At 37.2% G+C, this 21,120-nt stretch overlaps 1 protein-coding gene across 1 annotated transcript in view; it reads left to right on the forward strand.

Moving 5' to 3' along the window:
• Nucleotides 1-1,578: 1,578 nt before the first annotated feature.
• The window catches only part of fign (fidgetin), a 34,561-nt gene continuing 15,019 nt past the window's right edge, over nucleotides 1,579-21,120 (forward strand). The window contains exon 1 of the mRNA XM_014976124.2: nucleotides 1,579-1,891. The gene's annotated coding sequence lies outside the window, so the exon portion shown is untranslated. The remainder of the gene's footprint in view (nucleotides 1,892-21,120) is intronic.

The raw sequence follows: 21,120 nt of genomic DNA on the forward strand, positions 1-21,120 counted from the left end.
GCCTTATGATTTCTCCAAAGAGTTAGGGCAGATGGAATTAGCATGTTGCAGCCAAGGGAGCGCTGAAGGCTGAATCAATGAATCTTTTCCAGGGCCTTGGGTATGGAGATGAAGGAGCATAATGCAACTTTTGGGGCCAAACCTCACATAATGTGTCAAACCAGGGTCTCTTTGGTCTCCCTAGTGTATTAAAGGGACCAACTGTCTCTTTCAAGGTATTCAGTAAAATAAAGAGATCCGTCACAAGAATGATCATTATTAAGGTATGAGTATAATAAAAATATATATCTCACTCTGTAACTGGGTTTTAATTAACCGACACCAGGTCAAAAATCACACTTTTCACAAGTACATGTTAGTGTTTTGCCTGAACATATAATTTCTTGGATGTCTTGCTTTTCTTTAGCTTTTGTTAACTAATGTTCCTGTTTAAATCTGCTGTGTATCTGATGCTGCAGCACATGGGTCCCCCACCCTGGTCCCCAGGGGCTACTGCAGTCCAGCATGTTTAGGTGTTTCCCTGTTGCTACACACCACATCATTTTAGATTTATTTTCTTCCTGCTAGCAATGAAATCTGTGAATAACAATTGCTTTGAATGTGGGAGACACTGTTTTCTATATGAACCTCAATTCATTGTCCCACTTACATAATTTTCTTATCACATGCAAATTAGTAATTTTGATGAATTCGGACAAAGAGGTGTCTTGTAACATCATAAATCAAATTGTGAGGTCAATGTTGAAAACCCTCCTTCAAAATACAGACAGCCACTGACAATGGCAATTCTTTAAGGGCACATGAAGACATCTGCGATTTTTGGGTTTGTTAAAATGGAGTGCTGTTCCACACAAAGAACATCAGCCATTCACCATGTTCTCAGCGTCTATCAGTGGGCACCACCACCTCAACACAACAGTGGCAAATTCCCATAGACTCCACATGTGTGAAATTACAACACTTGTTCAAAGCATGTGTGTCAAACTCCAGTCCTGGAGGGCCACTGCCCTGCAACTTTTAGATGTGTCTCTGCTGCACCACACCTGAATAGGATAATTAGGTCATTAGCAAGGCTCTGGAGAACTGATCTACACAAGAACTAGGTAATTAAGCCATTTCATTCAAGTGTTTTGTACCTGTGGCACATCTAAAAACTGCAGGACAGTGGCCGTTGAGGACCGGAGTTCCGTTCCGTTGAACCGCTAACAGTTTGTGAGCAATTTTTACAAACGTACACACACACAAAAAAAAAAAAGAGTATCTAAAATGTGGAGGGTGGCGAGATATGAGAGGAAAACTTTTGATAGTGATTTTATTTGATTAAATTTGAAAATAGAATCCAAACAAATTTAAGTTTAAAATCATGCACTTTGATTTTTGACTAAAAATATTTAATCATATGAAAAAATAAAAAATAAAAAAAAATAATATATATATATATATATATATATATATATATATATATATATATATATATATATATATATATATATATATATATATATATATATATATATATATATATATAATTTTTTTTTCATTTTTTTTTAAATCTATATAATAAGCCCTTTTTAGGTTTCTAATTCCTAAAACACGCACGGGTCGTTGAATATATTTAACTGCTGCCCATTGGGGGTGACTTTCTTTGAATTTGGCTCTCACCGGACGGAACATGCGCAGTGGCGCGGCGTGCTGCCTTCAGTCAGTGGAGCAGCTGTCCAGGATTTGGAATTCCAACATGGCAGAGGCTGTGGTCAGTCTTTCCCTGACTAACTTGGAATGGTTTCAAATCGAGAGCAGCTTCGCTTGATCGCGGCGAGTCCCGTGTTCGTCCCTGCGTTCCGCGGATCGATGGTCCCGTAAACTGTGACTGCCCTGTCACCTCACACAGGTGAGTCCCGCTCCGTCTGCCAGTGATGCGAACAAATTATAGAAAGAGAAACTGAGCAGCTCCGTGGAAGCGCTGAGAGACCGTGCCGCGCATCAGAGGGCTGCAGCGCTGTCCGTCTGCGGACGCTCAATCCTGCGTGTTTCATATATATATTTTACTATTATTTCCCACACGAAATGGCACGCATTAGAAAAATAAAAAAATAAAAAAAAGCGAGGTACATGATTTTGAAGTTGGAACCTACTTTATTGACGCGGCACTCTGCGTAGTTTGAGGGCTGGATCCAGGCTTTCTTTCACTAAATAACTTTCCTGCATTGGGAAGTTTTTGCATGTCAGCCTGAATAAAAGTGGCCGCTGGAACTGCAGGCGGGAGGTTAATAGAAAGATGGGCTGTCATTGCGCTCTTAGTGGGACAACTGCTGGCAAGTAATCTATTTTAAACGTAAAGGGAGGAGGGGGGCTTCACGCTGCTTTAGCCTCTTCCTCTTAATGGGCGGCTTGAAGAATGTGTGTTTTATGTCATCTACAGAGCCTCACATGCTTCCTATTCTCTAGTTTCAACTCAGCGCAAGAAGTGACAGCCCCTGCACGCGCGTCTCTGTCCCCGGGATTATTTTATTTTATTTTTTGAAATTAATTTTATTGATTTCATTTTTTTCTTTCTTTTAGCTTATCCTTAATTATTCGGCTAAAATGAGCGCGTAAGGAAAAGGACAACGGAGCCTTTTTGTTTCAAGTTGTGAAATCTGATAGGGAAGAAAGTGGCTGTAATGAGAAGCAACCTTTGGAATTCCACCTCGTGAAAATTCCGATTCTGCTGTTTTTTCCCCCCTCTCCTTTTGTTTTTAGGCTTGAAGACATGATCACTAGCAGCAGTATTTATGGTAGGCCTATGTTCAATTTGCAATTATCTTCATTGTTATATTTTTTTTTTGTTATTTGTTATATTTTGGGAGGAGAAAAGCTGTCATTGCAGTATTTTTATTGTCTTTTTTGTGTGCATGGTTCATCCTAGTAAGTTTCTTTAACACATGGTTGATATCTTAATGATCAGAGATATGAGAGGATGGTGTGTTATTGATTTCAGACAAATGGCATTTTCAGTTATTTCAATTTGAGTTCACAGAAGCAGTTGCCTTCATTTTAATTTTGCTTGTTGTTTCTAGAAGTGCTGTTCAACTTCTCAAACCTTTGTGCATGCATAAATCTAAAAAAAAAAACATGAATGCATTTAAATTTGCATTAATAAACACATTTTAAATCCAAATTATTTTTATGCTATTGGTAGAGGATTGCTTTCACATCTTTGTTTTAAATATCATATATTGCTCACCCTAGTTCCTTTGATACATTTTACCAGCTTAATGATGCAGAAAAGCTCATAATCTATTTGAATATTTAAGCTAGTTATTTAGAGTGTAGACTTACTGTTTGATGTTCACAGTTATCGATGTGCAATAATTGCACTTCAGTTCAATTAGTTATTATACACACAGAAAAATGACAGTAAACCAAAATATACCATAACAATAAAGTCCCATTTAAGTTGACTTTTAAACAAGGGATGAGTGTTTTCAGTTGTCTTTCAAACACAAGTCGAAATAAAATCAGAAAACCTCTGCTCACACATATCGCTTCATATGTCAGGAATAGTTCTCATTCTTTGTTCCAGCGGTAATTATTTGTGACAAGCCAGTAAATGGACACAAAGTCTGGTAGTGGGTGTGTGTGTGTGTGTGTGTGTGTATGTGTGTGTGTGTGTGTGTGTATGGGTGTGTGTGGGGGGAGAGAGGTACGTAACAAGTTGTGCGAATTCTCTCCCCCTGCAAACACTTTGTCCTGTGTGAACCTTTTCTCCACCTCCCAGTTATGAACAACTCACTTAATTGTGTTCTTGCAGTTCATTTGCATGTTTTGCTCTGAGAGGAAATTAAACATTGCCATCAGTGAGCTGAAGTGTGTTTTCATTCCTCTTCAAAAAAAAAAAAAAAACTGCATTCCAGCATCTGTCATCCAGTAGTTAAAAAAAAGTACATTACCATCACATTCATTATGTGTAAGTGTTTTGTTGTAATTTGTTTTTTGTAAAGTGGATATTAAATTTGGTTGCTTGTATTTTGAATGTATCGTTCTATTTGTGTTTTGCCATGCATGTGTGATGGGTATTTTTATTGAACTGAATTTTGATATTGGCTCCTAAGACTGTAGGAACATATGTGTTCCTGTTTATATTTTAGTTTGTCCTGCTGTTCTCTGCAGATTTACTATTTTTGATTTTTAGTGGGTTAATTAATTAAAACGGATGTATTTCAACTTTCTAGTTTCTCATCAAATCTTGAGACAAGTACTGTTTTCAGAGAAAAAAAATACACAAAAAAAGCAACTTTTTAAATACGTTTTTGGTTTCTCAGACTTCTCAGTATTTGACCCCTAATAATTAAGAAGTGCCTGAGCATATATTTCAGAGTTCAGTCTCCTGAAGGGTTCCACGCCTGAGCTCCTGCAGAGCGTTAGGCGATTCTTGCAGATCCTTACTTAACCCCAGACACCTCGGATGTGCATAGAAGGAACGCTGGCAGCGATGTTTATTTCTGAAAAGACAACATCTGCGTTAACAATTCCAGCTTCTGCTTGACATAAACCTTAGAGGGGGGGAGGGGGGTAAAAAAAAGTCAGCAACAGATGCTGAACCCCCCCGCCCCCCCATGTTTTTGTCACCCTTTTCAATGTTTGTCACATTTTCTTGTAAAGAGTGATGGCTAATATTAACAAGGTAAAGATGTTTGTTTTACTTTTAGGCAGTTGAAGTAACAAAAGAAAATCTTGTTGAAAGATGATTTTCTGGTTCAGTGTTATGTAGTCAGATTGGGAGTGAAATATTAAAGTGAAATTTGACACTTTAAATATTCACTTTTAATCAAATAAATGCTTGCTTGCTTATTTATCTACCAGGAATATTACATTAGTCTATTGTTTCCAGATGCAACAAAGCACAAACAGAAAAAGTCAGCAATGCGAGTCCTAAATAAATCTTTGAATTAATAACTTGACATGCCCTTGCCAAGCAATTTAGTGTCTCTAAGTGTTCTGTCTATATTCTAAAGTGTGCAGCATCTCGCGTCCCTAAAAATAAAGGGAAAAAATGTACACAACAGGCGTGACACTTCAGCAATGACAATTAAAGGCTAACACTGATGTCGCTCACTGCAGAAGCTTTGTAAATTGATGAAATGTTAAATCTTTTCACATGGATCTATAGAACCGCAGTTACAAAAAAAAAAAAAAAATCTCGTTGTGAGTGACTATATTAAATCTGATCAGAGCAGCATTGTCAGCTTTAAGGAAATATGTTAAGTGGTGTCTTTGTTGTTTTTTTATACATATAAAAAGCAAGAGTCCTCATAGGAGTCAGACTAAGAAAAAAAAAAAAAAAACTCCAGTATTTCAACACGTTTCCCCTCCCTCCTCTCTCTTTGTCTATGTCTCTCCTTTTCTTGTTTCCACATCTCTGTCGTTTCCCTCATGGCAGCCTGCTATGTTATCTTTGTGCGTTTTCTCTCTACACTGACAATTCTCGCAGTGATTTAAGTTGGACTGCATTAGAAGGTGGAGGCAGCTGTCTGTTGCTATACTGAGGGACGTGTTTGCTCTACTGCAAAGATGAAGGACCATGAATCCTTGACATCCTCCCTTTTCCTTCCCCTCCTCCTCCTACCACCATCTCATTTAGACACAGTGACTGTCTGCTCAGACTTGTTTTTTTTGTTTTGTTTTTTTTTTTCCTCTGAGTGACAGCATATGGCATAGACATTTTTAAATGCATGTGCCTACATTTGACTGCTTGTAGCTACATGTAATTCAGTCCTTATAGTAAAAGGAAATTACAAATTAATTTTAATTGATTTTACAGGGCAAATAATTGTAGGTTGGATAATATAGTACTAAAATCTGTCCTGCCTGTTTGAAATAGAACTTTATAGAGTCCAGCAAAAAAAAAATAATAAATAATAATAATAATAAAATAAATAAAGTAGGAGAACACTGCAAATTTTTCTGAACTTAGCAACAGTACATGTATGGAAGCCTTTCCGTTCCTGTATCTGCTGAATTCCATTACAAGCACATGTCTTTCTATTTAATGACACACTGTTTGGTAGTCACCTGAAACCAGCAGCAATGCTAAAGATAAATGGATGGCTTGCCAAAATGCTGAAAATCTGAGCTATTCACTGAACACTGATTTCTTAACTCTCTCAAAGTGAAAATATATATTCTGTGTTTAGAAATTCATATGAACTAGCCTCCTTTGCGTTATTTGATCCTGTGAAAACATTGCACTTTTTTTGTTTTCAACATTTTTCCCATTTTCTGCAAATGAAAGCCAGAAATTCTTATATTTTTATATGAAAGGTAAAAAGTGATTCTCACTGAAACGCATACCTAAAACAACAAATAGAGGAAACCAGAAATTTTAAATAAAAACTGTTATTTATTTTTAGAGCTGTATATTATTGTATCATATAGCACAAACGGGGTATATGTGAGAATTTTAAGTTAGGAAAAGAGTGTGTAAATTCCAAAGTATCATAGTAAAAACACAAAAATGTAAACACAAAATAAAGAAGTATAACAGCCTTATTGCATTTGTTTTAAAAAGAAAACTTTCATAAAGTTGTAAAAATAATGTAGTATTTTTTATAAATGTAATGCTGTAATTTGCAAGCTATTTGTACAAACAGGCTTTAACTAAAACGTAAGATTTACTAGTAGTTTTTAAGATAGGTATTTTTTTTTATATAAAATAACACAAATATGACAATCTGAAATTAGCCGATAAACTACTGGGCTATCTGTTCGAGTTGTCTGCCTACAGGCAGCTGCATAACCCAACAGAGTTTGTGGCTAACCAGCTGTAGTTTTTATGTAGCTTTACCTTATCCCAGAATATTTCAAAACAGGGCAATTTGCATTAGCAGGCTTTCACCCAGCTTATCAGCAGTGCACAGCAGCAGATGATTCAGCGACGGTTCTGTGTGAATGTGTGTGAGAGCAGTTGATGTTTAACAGTTTTTGCAGAGTTGACATTTTAAGCTGTGTTTAGCATGTTATTTTAGCAGTTACCGTACTTGGCGGGCAGCAGTCCTCTGGTGTATTCCTGAGAGGAAGTAGACATTTTCCTTAAGGTTGAGATTTCCACGTCGGCCAAACAGCCCAATTTGTCTTTGCAAGTGAGGAAAAAGCATACGAGTCCTTTTCTAAGCCAGCTGAACTGCAGTACACAGGAAAGGGTGTGGAAGGTGACATTCTAATCTCAGTGGCACTTTTTCTGGCATCTCATTAAAATGGCTTGGAAAAGTTTAACTGTTTTAAACTTCTATTACCTTTTATGTACAATGTCCGACCTGAGCTAGTTCAGCTACGGTCACCATTGCTTTCCTTTGCTTAAAACAAATAGTCCACACATGTGATCATACTTAAAAGAAAACGGCGTCCTTCCAGAATGCAGGGCTCATTGTGATTGTAACAGTACCACAAAGTGTGTTGCATGGGCAGGGCTGCTTTATTCAGGCCATTGGCTGGCGTATTATTTACTCAAAGTGCTGCATTTGTTGCCTCAAACGCCTTGTTCCTTCCCCTTTCCAACATGCTGAAACAGAGGCTTTGTTTCATCTCCCTCACATGAGGTGTCTCTGCACTCATAAGAAGACGAGGCAGCTCAGAGCCTTTTGGGGATTGGCTAGAATAGACAATCCCCAGGTGTACCAAACTAGGTTTAGCACTAAGGCTTTTAATCTGGACTTGTAGGAGATTCATGTGCATTCATAGATTCGCCTCTGTAATTATCATATCCCCTGTGGCAGCCAGAGAGACGTTTGCCTAAATCACTGATGTCCTCATTACACTGTTTACATTTTAATTAGTGATGCAAAGTTCTAGATTTTTTTTTTCTTGTCAAGTGACCAAAATAAATGGGCATTTATAAGGACTTATTTAGCTAAAAACTGCAGTTCAAATGTGTATTCAATGTATAATTAAGACTGATTATTTTAGATGTTTCATAATTTGCAATGGCAGTCTTTTTTTTTTTTTTTTTTTACATCCTATTCAAATAGTTTTATAATCCATGTTTGTACATTCTGGCAGATAGCATCAATCGTATGTTGTTGCACGCACATGGACTGAATGCAGGAGCTGTCGACGGCTCCGGATGACAGCATGAGCATTTTATTCACCTGTATGAAATGACTACATGTCCAAATCTGATTCCACACCTACAATTTTCGTCTTTAAACGGATAACATCTTGTCACTCTTAGGGTGCGAGGACCCAACACTCTGAGAGTATGATTAACAAATTCTACAATTTAGCGACTTTTGAAAATAGCTCCCACTTTGGGCTGTCATTGTCTGCCTGAGTACTGTTGCTTATCACTGAATAACCTTGGTGAGGAGAGGCCACTGTTCCTGTCCTTCTTTCAAGGCGTTTCTTCTTTTTTTTTTGTAAAAACTGCTCATATTGTGAAAAAGCAAGCCTTTCATGATTATAGAAAAATAATTTATCTTCTTTGTCTGATTAATGTGGTAACTGAATACATCATTGCAGAGAAATTAAAAAAAAAAGGTGTGTGAGTAAAAAAAATATTAATTGAAATGTATTTGTTAGCTGTAGGCAGATGATTTTTTTAATGTTATAACGTTAGGTAAAAGTTTGATGACATCACAGTAAATACAGAAAACATCACAACCAAAAATGTATAACACAAACTGGCAGCTTTCAACAGAAAGATGCAACATATTATCGTTTTACTATTTTTTATTAAGAAACATTGGATAACCACATTCCAAATTTAGTCATAGCTTGCCAACTAAATTTTTAAAACATTATCAACTTATTGAGATCAATGAAGGGTGTTTAAGTTTTTCACCTGCATGACCACCAATAGTCCCCAGCATTCAAATTTGTTTGCTTTGCAGGGGGGGGGGATATAGAAACCTTCATTCAGTCTGCTGACCAGCAGTGGGCAGCCACAGTTCAGAGGTTGTAAAGGAGATGTAGGAGTTGAAAATGAACATCGACATAGCGGAAACTTGTAGGGAATTTGACTTGCATAACATGCCCAGTTAGCTTTAATGTGGAGTCTTTGAACTTACCTGTTCTTTTGTGCTAATTTAAATTAATCTATTTCAAAGTATCTCCTTTATTTATGAGGACACTTGAGAGAGCTGTCTTTTGATTCCTTTAAAATTTAGACAGGAATAATAACTCGCTTTGAATGTACTGTTTGCACATTACACCGAATCACTTTGCGGTTCTAGTAATAGTCTATTATACTCTTATAATTCATGTATTAAAATACATGCTTGGATTAACTTTCATCGACATTCAAAAGCATGCGTGTGAATATAAAAGCTCATCTTTTGACTCGTTCTCTTCCTCCGATTTCTAACCCCCCTCCCCACTTCCCCGCTCCACTGTTAATTGTCTTAAATATCAATTTGAGACAATTAGCTGAAGCGCTGATCAGATGAGATGTGAGCGATCAGTGCTTTTCTCAAAGTTCTTAGTGATTCATTCATCCTCTGTGGCGTTGGGTGGCTGACAGGTTGGCACCGTGCCAGGCGCGAGCAGAGGGAGCCTCGAGTGCCAGCGACGAGAGGACGGGTTGGGGTTTGCCTGATGGTGTAGAGAGGAGGGGGACGAGGATGCCTGGAGGGAATAGAAGGAGGGATAGAGGGGTGTGTGTGTGTGTGTGTGTGTGCGTGCGTGTGTGTGTTTCTGTGTGCCGTCATGGAGGTTTAAGGTGTCAGGCTATGGCGAGGCAGCTGGTGTCTACAGTGGCATGGTGACATGACCATGCCAGTCTGTGCTGAAGAAAGGCTGGGCGGTAGGGCATTTAGATAAAGAAAGGACAAATATTTATTTGCTTTTTTGTTAGGTATACCCATATGTGAATCAGTTTCAGAAATCAAGATGACCCACTAAGAATTTCTTTTTTTTTTTTTGCCAATTTCGGGTTTCTTTAAAACTTTGACATGCCTGTAGCAATTTACACCAATTCCAATTTCTCTCAGAGCTACAAGGGGAAATACAATTAGTGTTCAAATATTTTTTTTCTCGCCTTCCTGCAGTGATATTAAATATTTATGGCCACATCATGTCGCTATGTAAGGTAGGAGTTGCAATAAAACAGGCTTTCACTATTTTAAAACAAAAGGAAAAGGGAAGCAAACATTGCTGTTAGTGCGGCCTATCATAGTCAAAAGAGCAGGTTCCCTGTGGATACCCTAAAGATTGCAGATGCTTACATTAACATCTAGTTAATGGTTTGTTTACACTGGTCCGAGTCGGTTCATAAGTTTAAGCGTAACTTTCTTGGGTGGTTTCAGTTCCTTTTCAGACAGAAATCTCCAAGCAAACCAAAATCGTACAATACAAAAACCCTATATGAGCTTTCACTCCGTTTGTTGGTCAATGTGACTAGGTCAGGAGTACCAAATGTAAATGTGACAAGATGACGTGATGTTCTAAACCAGCAGAGGATAAAATCATGTAATTTTTGTGTTTTCTGTACCACTGAACGCAGAAATATCTGAAGTTTAAACTGTATTTTGATAAGACGTCTTGATAATTGCCCAACATTGTTTTTTTTAAGTTTTTTTTTTTTATTTGCTTACTTTCCCACACCCCTCAATTAAACACAAGCCTGGCTACAGAAAGACATTTGGCCTAAACTTGCAGCATACACCCAGGAGTTTGTTTAAAAACAAACTAAAAACCTCATTGTGTTTAACTTTTGGTAAGAACGCACTGATATTACCAAATGTCTGGTAACATCTACAAATCGAGCCGAAAAATGATATGGAGCAACTTTGCTGTCCTCCATTCAGCCTTCCTATTGTCTGCTTAAATTGACTTTTTACATCATGTTACAATGTTATTCCCTTATCGAAAACATACGTGGAGTGTTGCCCTGATCCTTTAATGCATGTTTGAGAAATCCTTCAATTTCCCTTGGCAGCCATTCAGATGTGCAAAGCGCCTGGTTGGAACCAACGCTGCCTTTGAGACGCAGCGCTGCACTTTCCAATCTTCCGAGCTGCTGCCTCAGAGTAGCCCTGCCCCACGATTCCCCTGCTCAGTTCCTTCAGACTAGCCAGCCAGCAGCAATTAACAAACACCTGATGGAGCTGCGCATCAGCTGAGCTCATTATCAGAGCTGCTTCTTAATGCAGCGCTAGTAAGTTTGTATGTTAAAGGGTTAATGGAGGAATGCTGTTGTGATAACTTCCTAAAGATGGAATTTCAGAAAGAGCAGGAGTTTTTGTAGAGACAAAGGTATTTTGCTTTAAATAACTTGTTCCACTGTTCATGTTTCCTCTGGCTTGATTTTTAAACACCTCAACAGAACCTAAAAAAAAACAAAAAACACAATCAATGTTGAAATGTCTTCTATCAGTAACAGCATTTGAAGTGAAGAGTGTTGTTTCTGAGGTCTGATTGTGGTTAGATAAGTTGTGTTGACAGGTCCGAGAAATATTGTGTTTTTCAGGTCCGGACTATTGCATCTCCAGTGATGTACTGCAGTCTTTTGTGTATTTGAATAATTTCTGAACATGTTTTTTTGATAATCCCTTTTAGCGTCCACCCCATATTTAATTAATTTAATTGAGGGGGGAAAAAAAAACGGGGCAAAAATGAGCACTGGAGGGTTTACAGTCGTCGGTGGGCTTTGTGAGGGTCGACACTTCTTTTGTGTTCATTATCAGAAAATCACCTCAGGGAGTTGTGTTGACTTGACGTGGCTGCTCCTGAGGACTTCCATTGTAAGGACCTGGGAAGCTGGGGTGGAAATACCAAGTTGTGGCTTTTGCTGAGAAGAGTTAAACATGGCTTAAACTCTTGCGTTCATGGAGGAAATAAATCCATTTGTCCTCTTGACCGGTCCTGCATGTTGTGTGTTCTTCAGCATTTAACATTAAATCTGCAGAGTAATAGAGCTTTGCAGTGCATCTTGGCCAGTTAAGTCACAGATTTTTATTTTTATTTTTTATTTTTTCACTGTCAAACAATTTAACTACATTTAGCTTGTTTTTTTTATTTTTTTATTTAGTTTTTTCTCTCGCTAATATTCCCTTTTTATTAGGGGAAAATGTGTTTATACCACATCATTCTCGGCACTATTTGCTCTGCACATGGTTTAAAGCAGCCGTTCTATAAAGTGCAGAACAATAGCAGACTCATTTACGTGGAGCGTGATATTTTTGCAGCCCAAACTCTGACTGCATCGCCTCTTTAAATGGATCCCATGAGTCTTCAGCTCTGTTGTTTCCATTATTCATTTCAAAACTTCCACGTAGCACGAAGAGGCTAGAGGGGTGAAAAATAATTTTGTGTCTGGGAAAAAAAAAAAAAAAAAAAAAAAAATTGATGTAAAGCAAAGTCACTGCTTTATGCAAAGTGTGGTGTGCCTTGGGAGAATGTGAGCTGTTGCGCTGTAGGAGGAGGGAGCGCCGTTTGGAAAAAAAGGGATGGACTGTGTGCATGTGTGCCTGCGTGCTGCTGTCAGTCTGTCAGTTAGGCCTAATGCGGCTCCCCCGAGGTACCTGGGGGAGACCCATCTAGCACCCAGTAAGCCCTCGCTGGCGGGCGAGTGGTGACAACGGGTTCCCACTGAGAGGGGAAGTGTCATAGTATGTATGTAAACTAGTGACAGATGACTGGAGACATGTGGCCTGTAGACACTGGGCCTGAAAGTAAAACAGTTTTTCCTCTTCGGCTTTCTTTTCCGTCTTCCCACTTGAGACTTCAGCAAGTGGGCATCGGGTTCCGACAACTAGGCTGTGTGCAGTGACAAGTCAAAGATGTGAATAAAAAAAAAAAGGATGCAAATCATTTGGCATCAAAAGACATATGCTATGTGCAAAGAGGGGGGGAAAAAAAGGTTTTGAATCCTTTGTAAGACTGCAGAAGAAGGAGTGAGGAGTTTTTAGTGTGCAGTGCTTCAGGCTGCTTTTCTAGGCCACAGGTCATGTAGGTCAGTGTTACACTCCCCGCAGCCTCACTTCAACCCTTGGTCTGGAAATAGAACATGCAACGTCACCCAGCCAGGAGGGAGGTAGATTCCAAACCTCAGCGGCCGCAGGCTACACATGTGGAATCTGCTCGTGTAGTTGACCCCGAGTGTTTGAAACTCGGAGTGCTCCCAGTAGGATATTGTTTCTTCATGCATACCCAAATGAACAAGGCTGCATGAATTGCCTTGTACAAAGTGGACGAGTATCCTTTCAGTTCGCCGTTTAGCCGTTCACAACTCATCAAGGGAGCATGCACTACCCACAGGCAGATTTATTTAACAGTTTATTTAACGGTAAGGACCTAACTCGTAACAAAGGCAAAAACCTAAGAAATAAACAGAGGAGTAAATGATTTTTTTTTAATGCCGTTTTTCTGCCAGGAGGCCGTTTGCCCACTTTCCTTTATAAACATTCAGCGTATCACAGGGAAAGCTGCCAAGTGCAAGGCAGACACAAGGCTGTAGTAAGGAAAACATACAAGTCGTGCAATGAGACGCCATGAAGCATTAGGAGTGAGACAATGCATGTTGCTCATGACATGAAATGATTCATGATATCGGGTTAAAGATTCTGAAAATATTTCAGTATTATTTGGAAACTAAAAATCCTTCAAAATTGCTTTAAAGACGAAGTTTGTTTCTTATTAGAAATCAGCATACAAATAGTTGATCTGTTTTTATTTAACCTTTTGCTTTGTACCAATTTGGGATTTCAAATGTTATTTGTGCCTCTTTTCAATTATCAGTAAAAATATCTGTTGCCAATACAATCAAAACCTTAAAACATGCATGTTTCTACTGGTATCTACCAAAGATTTATATCCTTAGTGGTGAGCTCCCAGTCTTTGAGGTTGAAAGGTTTTCTTTCCGTCACGTCAATCTTTAGGATTCACAGATTCAATTTGGCACCGTGGCTTGGCCACTCCAAAGATATTGCTTAAAATCAGAAAAAGACAAATTGGTCAAACAAAACAATTAAGCCTAAATCTGCCAAGGGTATTCATAATTGTTTTCTTAATTGTATTTAAAGAGAGTTCAGTGTAGTTGCAATATTTTATATTGTCTTTTTTATGTTTGTGTAATTTTTAGATTTTTTTTTTTTCACAAATGAAAAAATATCTCAGAAAGCTCACTTTGTACTCTATAGACTCTCTGATGTCTAGTTCAGTTTTAGTCAATATAAGAATTAAACATTTTTAACTATTGTTGATCAAATGCACAGAAGACTGCAAAATTTACTTTGGCACCAATAGGAAGCGTCAAAGCAGATGGTAACTGAGATCTGCAGTTACTGAATGCACCATGATTTCTGCATTTATAACTTGTTCATATTTTCCCTGTTCCTTTGTTTTGTTTTTCTGTGTCAAACAATTTGTAAGTGGTTGAGACCTCAGCCCAGCTTGTAACTCTCAACTTATCTGGGGATCATTACAATTGTTTACGCTTATTCTTATTACTAAATGTGTGGTTGTGGCAGGACCAAATGTGCTCATTTAGACATTATTTTACTTTCTTGTCTTCCTCCCATTTACCAGCCCTAAAACAGACTTTACATTTCTAACCTAATATATATTCATTTCTACATAAATATATGTTTTTATTGTCAATGTTTATTAAGGAAAATATTCATAAATATTCCATATGAAAATTGTTCAACAATGTATTAGACATTCAGTAAGAACAGAGGTTCTCAAAAATTTTTTTTTTTTTTTTTGTGAGATTGAGTACCGACACGTGATGGGTTCATCTCTGCTAATATACAAACATCAAATACACAATGCACAGTTAAGTGCACGTCTTTGGCTAAAAACTAATATATCAGGCTAATTTTGTCAGGGTGTGTGTGTGTGTGTGTGTGTGTGTGTGTGTGTGTGTGCCTTCTCTTTCTTACACAATAGGACGGTTTTCAGGAAGAATTCGCAAGAGTGTTTACCATAACATGACAATCACCAGGGGGAATTAAGATCTTTCCAAGAAGCGTCCACTTGATAGAGATCTGTATGTCGAAGCAACGGCTCAGCTTTCTATCCATGGAAGTAAAATCAATCAGCACTGATGAGTTCATGCTCCAACAAATATATGCGTGCCACACTGTTTATTGTGACTTCCAATAGTGCTATTGTGCTATTCTTTAGTCCACGTGGTGCAAGGAGCCAATTCGCATTTAAGCAATGGGTGACCCTTGGTTGTGTATATTGATGACTGGGATTTGTTTCTTAATAGAATTGTGTCTAATTAATTAGCTTTTAATTGGTTGAATTCTGAACATGCAAATGTAGCACATTGTGGAACCGCCATGTTTTTAAAACCACATAAAGAACTGCACATAATGAAAAGGAGGCAATCCGTTCTCTTACTTGTAATTTATTGTGCAGGACTTTGAGTCTTACCTGAGAAATGGATGGATATTACAAAAAGGCTGTGTTGAACAAAGAAAACAGAGACATATTTGAAATGTGCTCCTCTTGATTTCTGTTAATTATCTCATTTATTTTTCACAATTGCTTTGTGACACAAATTGACCCTTTTTCTTTCCTTCATTTCATAATCTATTAAGGAATGGTGCGGAATAATTTTCTTTGCATATCTCTCATTTGTGTGAAGGCTTTGAACTCTCTGAAGACGCTGGTCTCTTTTCTGGCTGCCTCACAGTGATTTACAGTTTTCATTGTTCTCTTTGTACAGTTTCCTTCAGCTCTACAGTATATAGAAATATATTTTGCAACACAGTTTAAATAAGTGCTGCATATATCTTTTGTTTTTCAAAAAATGTTTTTACATTTCCTGAAATTTCCAGAATTATGTTAAATTAAATAGATTATCATTTTATTTATTTAGTTTTGTACTGCAGACTCCAACATGTTGGCAAATAATGCTGCAGGCAGACAACAATTATGCTAATGAGCTACAGTAATATACCTTTTGCTAATAACTAAATATGCTCCAACCAGCCAGGTCTGCACTGTGAGGAAAAGTTGAAGTAGCCACTAAAAGCAAAAGTTAAAGGTGAAACTACAGATTTGTTTTTTTGTGTAATGATGATCTTAATGAAATGGTAACATAATGTGAACAGAGAGGTGCCTGCACATTTAAACTGTGCAGCATTCATCGCTAACGTTTCAATCCTACCTGGATCTTCGTCGGGTCAGAACAGTGATGAGACAAACTCACACAGACGCACTCCGTAGTGGTGATACGTTTTAGGTGTAGAGCCGCAACAGTCAACAATCTGGATTGAAATTGAGATGGACGCATCTTCCTTTTTAAACAACAGAACAGAACGCTAATTGCAAAAAAAAAAATATTTAATTTGATTTTTAAAAAAAGTGTGGTTTCCTTGAATGACAAAATTAATTGCACACAAAAAGCAACAGAAAAATCTGAAACAGGAAAATTAGGAAAAACCACAAGACCAAATCAGAACAACAAATTAGTAACATTTGTTAAGATTTTACTGAGAGATTTATAAAAATATATTTTTATTGCTAATGTATTAATTTGTACATATCACTTACCACTAATAAAATGACATTTCATTTGTGTACAAGTTGAACAAATGTACTCAAATTCACAGCAGACTTTATTGATTAAAAAACTGTTGTGTCCTTAATTGTAAATGGGGTCTGCTGTGTGGAAATATGAAACAATTGTTACTTTTGTTTAAAGCAACAATTTCTTTATTTTTCCATCTTCTTCCAAACGTTTAGATATGTTCAATTCCAACAGACCTCAGTGAGAAGGCTGGACGATTTGCCTCCTTACAATATGCTGTTACAAGACTAAGGTCAATTGCAACGTATGCGTTCTGCTAGCCTAGTTTTTAATTGTCTTTGGATTTGTTTCAACATAGCCCAACCAATGGTCGTATGGTGGCCCAGCTGTTGTCACTGATGTTTTACAGTGATGGGCAGCTTGGTTTGATTCTCAGCTTTGGGATCTTTCTGTATTGAGGTTTTATATATTTTTTTCTCTTTGTGCAATTTCTATCTGTAAGTGAAATTGCACATGAATCATTTCCATTTCTTGGTGGATAATTTAAAAATGTTCTGTTTTTAACAGAAACGGGTCAGATTGCTTAATCAGTTGTTGTGAAAGATATATTAGACTGCTCCCATAGTTTTTTTTTTTTTTTTTTTTTTTTTTAAAGTATTATTAAACAAAACTAAATGATAAAGTGTTTATGGTCATTTTACTTTTTAGAAATTAACATTTTAAAAAAATAAATTATTCATATTATCTATCCCCATTCTCGTCCACCTTCAGTTGGTTCAGTCGGACTCTTCATATTTACCACAGTTTGCTTTGGAAAGTTTTTTTTCATCATAATTCTTGGTCATTGATCTGGAAGTATTTCACCATGCAGAGAAAACTTAGTGATTTAATCTTGATCAGCTTTTTTTAACCATAGCAACAGTTCCACAGCTCTCATGAGTTACAGTCTTAGGTCTTTACTCATTCTCTGCATTTTTACAGCTAATGATTCATATGTTGACAATATCAATAGAAATACAATTCTTAGAATTTCACTGAAGTCTGATCCAGAATCGTCCGGCATTCTGGGGTATGTAGGCAGAGGAAAACATTTTTTCTCTCAACCTCTTACAGCCAGAGTTTAGATTTGTGGCCTGGGCTCGACCTGAAATTGGGGCTGGGTCAGGCCAAGTTCGGGCTTCTGTGACGTCCTACAATACATGCAATGCATACAGCCAAATGAGAATGTGTAATTTAAGTCGTGTTTATTTATTATAGACTAAATAACCACACGTCCCAGAAGATTTGCACTTGATTTGTCCTGCAGTTACAACAATCAACACAATAGAGCTGGAAGATGTTAGACAAAACTTAACAAAACTTAAATCTTGATCTTGTTTGTGTCTGGTGAGCAGCAATTGTAGCTTTGAGTTTACTCTCTGACCTACTTGTGTTTATTCTTGAGATATTTCCATTGTGTACTCTCGCGTGAATACCTGATGTCACAGGTCCAGTGGTCAGTAGAGAAACAATTGAGTTGAAGCCAAAAAAATAAAAATCTGATTGGTGCGTGAAGAGTTACATGCAGGCAGTGTGTCTAGGCCTCAAGAGTATGTGGTGCAGCTAACAAGAAACCATAGAAAGATGACTGCAGCCAGCTACTCCAATATCAATAATTTAGAAATTGCTCAAGAGCATGAGCAGGTTCTTGGGACTGAATTAGGTCATTCCTATTTATTATTGCATGTCATGTGCGCATTACGCCTGTTATGATGTCGGTTACCTTTCTGCTTCCCCTTCCAATTCATTTTTCCATACAAGATAATTCTTTGAGATGAATTGCACAAACTAAAAAGTGTCCTAAATACGCCTCAGTTTTGCGTTTGATGTCAGAGTTTTGATCCAGTTGTTTTTAAAGTAAGCGCTACAAATGTTGAAACTTTGTCCTGTGTCTGAATATTTCCATTCACATTGAAATTATTTCTGAGACCATTATCTGCTCATATGGCTGGCAGAAGCTAATGCTGAATGCGTGAAGTGACTAGTCCTTGCATCAGTCACCACAATGACTTATGCAACTTTTGTTCAATGGTTTTCTCTGGATCACAACTTTGAAACCCTCTGTATCCACCATATGAGTTTTCAGAGCTGTGGCAGGAATAGGTAATTCGGTTTTCCAGCAATAGTTTTTTTTATTGATCTTGTGTTTGCAACAAATTGGAAATAAGCTATGGTCATGGTGTAACACACAATAATTATTCTTAAATGTACTCAAAATATCCACTTTGACCTTTTTTCTAGGACAGTTTATTCTTTCTTTTTGGTAATAGAAGTTGAGGTAACCTCACACCAAATGTTTGAGAGAGCAGTCTGTAAATCAGGGTTTCATTACTGACATTTTATACTACCTTTAGCATATTGTCTTAAAAAATGTTAAAGCATAAAGCAAAAAAGCTTTGCTGCCAGATATCTCCTGATGTCTGCTCAGCGACATGTTGCCCTTTTTTCAGGTTTAATAAGACATCCTCAATTGGTACAAAACAAGCCAAATTGCAAACAAAGTGGGCGTAATGACAAGGGTCCATCGACTAAATGAAAACGGCCAACAAATTTCAAATGCAAATCTTTTCTCCTTTAAATAACTCTCTAAAGCATTTCTTGTTCCTCTAACTTCACTTTTCTACACCTCACTAATACTGAAAATGGCTAACTTTAAAATTTCTATATTCCGTAAAACTTTCTAAATCGAACAGTGTCCTCATTGTATGGATGTTGCACTCCGTTTTTTTTTTTTTTTTTTTTTCATGTTTTACATATCGTAATGACGGAAAGGGCAAATTGTTGCGCTGACCTTTTTAAGCACAATGCTAATTAATTTCCTTTAATTAGAATTTAATGGCTAAAAGTTTTGGTAAATTTATGAATTCCTGGCTCTTTTTCTAAGTGCACATGTGCATCATAAAGTGCTTGAGGGCACTTGACTGAGTCCGTTGGGCAACAGACTTGGAGTGTACAGTTTTTTCTCTGTCAAACTGGATCTTTGTAAGCTTAGTCACTTCCCATTCCTGTTTAGCTTGTGTGTTGGTGTCTGGCAGCATGGTGCCAAAGAGACATACAGTAGAAGTGGCTGAGTATCTGAGTAAATGGATATCTAGTATCAGGATTGCACAAACACAATCATGTCAGAGATTTTATGTATTTATTTGGATAGATGTTTTTACCATTGGTTTTCACTTTTTTCTCTTTGGAATTCAAGTCAAAACTATCAAGCATTCAACACTGTCACATTTATTAAATAAAACCAGAAATCTTCAGTGCCTTTTCTTACAAATATTGTGAGACTCTCTGTCCAAAACACAACCAGGAAGTTGAACTTTGAAATAAAAGTATAAACATTCTAAAATACCAGAATTCTGTCTGGTCTCAAAACATCCAAAGCAGAGTCAGGAAAAGTCACACTATCACAATGTTAAGCAGGTAAAGATTGTTTATTTTATTTATGTTTAACCCTCTTAAACGCCACATTAATACAGTATACAGAATTTATTTGGCAGTATACAGGCTTTTCTTGGTTAAAAAAATAAATTTGCATTTGTTTTAAACCCGATCCTTTTTGCTAAAAGTGAAAATGCTTTCTTCAGTTCCTTGGTGCCGTGTTCGCCATGCCAGCTTAGCTCTTTGAAGGCATTGTTTGCCAGTAGGCGAACCAATCTTCTCGACAGCTCTTTCCTTGTAAAAGTTCCCCTTTATGGCTTCACTACTTCACTTCAGTAACTTTATTACAGTATAGCTGAGAGATTTCTATTTCATATTGACCTAAGATTGCTTCAGTTGTCTCATTTCACCTTTTGTCTGGCCTGTGTTGGAAAAGTGACCTTCTTTGAGACTTTGCAGTTGAAACCACAGAAAGCTTCACAATGTCTCTGACAGCGATTGCAGACAAGCAACCTATTTCTGCTCGCTCGGGTATTTTCAATTAGGGTTTAGTTTGAATTTTGTTTGAATTTTGTACTATAGAAGGCCGTTACTGAAGCAATGAAATAACCTTGATGGCGTTTAAATAAAATTAGCTGTTGAAGGTCAGATGTGGAAATCAATTTAGGAAATCACCTTAAAGGTCCTTCTTTGTGATGAGTTTCTGACATAAGGATAAGAAGCTTAAATTTGCTTTTACCATCAGAAACTTTCTCATTGTTGGTCATTAATAGATGTGAATACATGACATCGTCTGGAAGTATTGACTTGAAGTGGACATGTTTCATTCCCAACAACACTTAGTCACTAAAAGTCAGAAACTTAAGGAGTAACTTCAAAGTATAACCACAAGATAACTACAAGTTGCCTTTTTCCTTAATACATATGCAAGCTTGTGATTCTCATGGTGTCATAGAATTACAAACATTCTTAACAAAAATTGGTAGCAATCAAGTTGTTTATATTTAAATCAGAATAGCAAATGTCATTAGTTAGAGAAGGACTACGGTTCATTTTGAGTGGCTCTTTTTCTTGTAAAAAAACTGAGTTTCCCCAATACTGTGAATTATGACATTCTTTATAATGTCACTGTGTTCTCTTAATCAGGTTATTACAGTTATAAAGTCTAATGGTTGGAATTAATCACAGTTGTAACCTGGTCCAGTGAACAGGATAATTTGTGAATGTCCAGCGGGCCTGCTGGTGTG

The sequence above is a fragment of the Poecilia mexicana genome, unplaced genomic scaffold, assembly GCF_051168715.1.
Source record: "Poecilia mexicana isolate PSO_F unplaced genomic scaffold, ASM5116871v1 scaffold_2, whole genome shotgun sequence".
Taxonomy (NCBI): domain Eukaryota; kingdom Metazoa; phylum Chordata; class Actinopteri; order Cyprinodontiformes; family Poeciliidae; genus Poecilia; species Poecilia mexicana.